Source organism: Oncorhynchus keta, unplaced genomic scaffold (assembly GCF_023373465.1).
Source record: "Oncorhynchus keta strain PuntledgeMale-10-30-2019 unplaced genomic scaffold, Oket_V2 Un_contig_2209_pilon_pilon, whole genome shotgun sequence".
Taxonomy (NCBI): Eukaryota; Metazoa; Chordata; class Actinopteri; order Salmoniformes; family Salmonidae; genus Oncorhynchus; species Oncorhynchus keta.
In genome coordinates, this window is record NW_026282757.1 from 17501 (window position 1) to 22500 (window position 5000).

General features: G+C 40.3%; 1 pseudogene; it reads left to right on the forward strand.

Annotated features, from left to right (window-relative positions):
* The window catches only part of LOC118382541 (adhesion G protein-coupled receptor L3-like), a 46357-nt pseudogene that overhangs the window by 16747 nt on the left and 24610 nt on the right, over positions 1-5000 (forward strand).

Here is a 5000-nt window from a genome sequence, read left to right on the forward strand (position 1 = left end):
AGAGAGAGAGAGAGAGAGAGAGAGAGAGAGAGAGAGAGAGAGAGAGGGAGATAATGAGATGACACTGAACCAATTAGGTGGATGTCAGTGTGTATTCAGGGCTGCCTGGTGCTAGTAAACTCACCACAGAGATAACACCAAGGCCAGCTCTGACAGCCAGCCAGAATGTGTAGGAGGAACGCAAGCACACACATACACACACACACACACAGACTCATACACACACACACACACATACACACAAACACACACACACACAGAGACTCATACACAAACACACACACACACAGACTCATACACACACACCCACACACACACACACACATACACACTCTCAGACACTCTCAGACACACACACACACACACACACACACACACACACACACACACAACATACACACACACACACATATAACCAGAGAGAGGTGTAGAACGTGTAGGGTGATCTGTAGGACCTGATGAAAATCCCCCAAAGTAAAATCTCACAATCTGGCCACTGAATATAGGATATATTGGTTCATCACATTTACTGTTTATTTACATGTTTATTGTACATACATCTACATAGAGTTCATTCAGAAAGTATTCAGACCCCTTGACATCACAATACCCCATAATGACATCACAATACCCCATAATGACATCCCCATAATGACATCACAATACCCCATAATGACATTACAATACCCCATAATGACATCACAATACCCCATAATGACATCACAATACCCCATAATGACATCACAATACCCCATAATGACATCACATTTTTTGCTAATTTATAAAAAACTAAAAACTGAAAAATCACATTTTCATATTTCATATTCAGTATTCTCATAAGTATTCAGACCCTTTACTTTGTTGAAGCACCTTTGGCAGTGATTACAGCCTCGAGTCTTCTTGGGTACGACGCTACCAGATTGGCACATCTGTATTTGGGGAGTTTCTCCCCTTGTTCTCTGCAGATCCTCTCAAGCTCTGTCAGGTTGGATGGGGAGCGTTGCTTTCAGGTCTCCCCAGAGATGTTCGGTCGGGTTCAAGTCCGGGCTCTGACTGCGACACTCAAGGACATTCAGAGACTTGTCTCGAAGCCACTCCTGTGTTGTCTTGGCTGTGTGCTTAGGGTCGTTGACCTGTTGGAAGGTGGAACTTCGCCCCAGTCTGTGGCCCTGAGCACTTTGGAGCAGGTTTTCATCCAGGATCTCTCTGTACTTTGCTCATGTTTCCCTCGATCCTGACTAGTGAAGACATGGAGATATGCATGAGGTTATTGAAATGATATTATACTGTCTCATAGACAAGCTATGTATCATGCCATTCAATGTTGAAATCCTGACGTGTGTGTGTGTGTGTGTGTGTGTGTGTGTGTGTGTGTGTGTGTGTGTGTGTGTGTGTGTGTGTGTGTGTGTGTGTGTGTGTGTGTGTGTGTGTGTGTGTGTGTGTGTGTGTGTGTGTGTGTGTGTGTGTGTGTGTGTGTGTGTGTGTGTGTTTCAGCTGAACGTCATCTTCCTGGGTATCGCCCTCTATAAGATGTTCCACCATACAGCTATCCTCAAACCAGACTCTGGGTGCCTGGACAACATCAAGTAAGTCTGTGTGTGTGTGTTTTGCATGTACACATGTCTGCATGAATGTGTGTGTGTGTGTGTTCATGCTTTAGTCACTTGTAATAATGTCATTATTTAATCACTATGTCATTATTTAGTCACTATGTCATTATGTCCACCATTCACTATGTCATTATTTAGTTACTATGTCATTATGTCCACCATTCACTATGCCATTATTTAGTCACTATGTCATTATTTAGTCACTATGTCATTATTTAGTCACCATGTCATTATGTCATTATTTAGTCACTATGTCATTATTAAGTCACTATGTCATTATGTCATTATTTAGTCACCATGTCATTATGTCATTATTTAGTCACTATGTCATTATTTAGTCACTATGTCATAATGTCATTATTTAGTCACCATGTCATTATGTCATTATTTAGTCACTATGTCATTATGTCATTATTTAGTATCTATGTCATTATTTAGTCACTATGTCATTATGTCCACCATTCACTATGTCATTATTTAGTTACTATGTCATTATTTAATTATTTAGTATCTATGTCATTATTTAGTCACTATGTCATTATTTAGTCACTATGTCATTATTTCATTATTTAGTATCTATGTCATTATTTAGTCACTATGTCATTATTTCATTATTTAGTATCTATGTCATTATTTAGTCACTATGTCATTATTTCATTATTTAGTATCTATGTCATTATTTAGTCACTATGTCATTATTTCATTATTTAGTATCTATGTCATTATTTAGTCACTATGTCATTATTTCATTATTTAGTATCTATGTCATTATTTAGTCACTATGTCATTATTTAGTCACTATGTCATTATTTAGTCACTATTTCATTATTTCATTATTTAGAATCTATGTCATTATTTAGTCACTATGTCATTATTTCATTATTTAGTCACTATGACATTATGTCATTATTTAGTCACTATGTCATTATTTAGTCACTATGTCATTATTTAGTCACTATTTCATTATTTCATTATTTAGTATCTATGTCATTATTTAGTTACTATGTCATTATGTCCCCCATTCACTATGTCATTATTTAGTTACTATGTCATTATGTCCACCATTCACTATGTCATTATTTAGTTACTATGTCATTATGTCCACCATTCACTATGTCATTATTTAGTTACTATGTCATTATGTCCCCCATTCACTATGTCATTATTTAGTTACTATGTCATTATGTCCACCATTCACTATGTCATTATTTAGTTACTATGTCATTATGTCCACCATTCACTATGTCATTATTTAGTTACTATGTCATTATGTCCACCATTCACTATGTCATTATTTAGTTACTATGTCATTATGTCCCCCATTCACTATGTCATTATTTAGTATCTATGTCATTATTTAGTCACTATGTCATTATTTAGTCACTATTTCATTATTTCGTATCGATGTCATTATTTAGTTACTATGTCATTATGTCCACCATTCACTATGTCATTATTTAGTATCTATGTCATTATTTAGTCACTATGTCATTATTTAGTCACTATTTCATTATTTCGTATCGATGTCATTATTTAGTTACTATGTCATTATGTCCCCCATTCACTATGTCATTATTTAGTATCTATGTCATTATTTAGTCACTATGTCATTATTTAGTTACTATGTCATTATGTCCCCCATTCACTATGTCATTATTTAGTTACTATGTCATTATGTCCACCATTCACTATGTCATTATTATGTCATTATGTCCCCCATTCACTATGTCATTATTTAGTTACTATGTCATTATGTCCACCATTCACTATGTCATTATTTAGTTACTATGTCATTATGTCCACCATTCACTATGTCATTATTTAGTTACTATGTCATTATGTCCCCCATTCACTATGTCACATCTCCTCACTAAGATATCTACATTGTGAAACAATATTTGCATCCCAAATGGCACCCTATTCCCTACGTAGTGCACTACTTTAGACCAGAGGCCTATGGCACCCTATTCCCTACATAGTGCACTACTTTAGACCAGAGCCCTATGGCACCCTATTCCCTATGTAGTGCACTACTTTCGACCAGAGCCCTATGGCACCCTATTCCCTACGTAGTGCACTACTTTAGACCAGAGCCCTATGGCACCCTATTCCCTACGTAGTGCACTACTTTAGACCAGAGCCCTTATGGCACTCTATTCCCTACGTAGTGCACTATATAGGGACCAGGGTACCATTTGGTACAGAGTGACTGTGTAATGACTGCAGTTGCCTGTTAGAACTCTGACTACAATCCAGTCAGAACTCTATTGGCAGAGTGTGTCTGTCAAAGGGCTTAGTTAACTCAAACAATATGTCTGAGACTGAGGGTTGGGATAAGAGACCAGAGGGGATTAGATAGAGACAGAGAGGGGAGGTTGGAGAGAGACCAGAGGGGATTAGATAGAGACAGAGAGGGGAGGTTGGAGAGAGACCGAGAGGGGATTAGATAGAGACAGAGAGGGGGGGGTTGGGATAAGAGACCAGAGGGGATTAGATAGAGACAGAGAGGGGGTTGGAGAGAGACCGAGAGGGGATTAGATAGAGACAGAGAGGGGGGGTTGGGATAAGAGACCAGGGGGGATTAGATAGAGACAGAGAGGGGGGGTTGGAGAGAGACCGAGAGGGGATTAGATAGAGACAGAGAGGGGGGGTTAGAGAGAGACCAGAGGGGATTAGATAGAGACAGAGAGGGGGGGTTGGAGAGAGACCGAGAGGGGATTAGATAGAGACAGAGAGGGGGGGTTAGAGAGAGACCAGAGGGGATTAGATAGAGACAGAGAGGGGGGGTTGGAGAGAGACCGAGAGGGGATTAGATAGAGACAGAGAGGGGGGGTTGGAGAGAGACCAGAGGGGATTAGATAGAGACAGAGAGGGGAGGTTGGAGAGAGACCGAGAGGGGATTAGATAGAGACAGAGAGGGGGTTAGATAGGAGAGAGAGACCAGAGGGGATTAGATAGAGACAGAGAGGGGGAGTTGGGATAAGAGACCAGAGGGGATTAGATAGAGACAGAGAGGGGGGGTTGGGATAAGAGACCAGAGGGGATTAGATAGAGACAGAGAGGGGGAGTTGGAGAGAGACCGAGAGGGGATTAGATAGAGACAGAGAGGGGGCGTTGGAGAGAGACCGAGACAGAGAGAGAGACAGGCGGATAGAAACAGACAGACAGACATACAGAGAGAGAGAGAGAGACAGACAGACAGACAGACAGACAGACAGACAGACAGACAGACAGACAGACAGACAGACAGACAGAGAGTGACAGACAGAGAGTGACAGACAGAGAGAGACATACAGAGAGAGACATACAGACAGACAGACAGACAGACAGACAGACAGACAGACAGACAGACAGACAGGGAGAGAGACAGGGAGAGAGAGAGAGAGACAG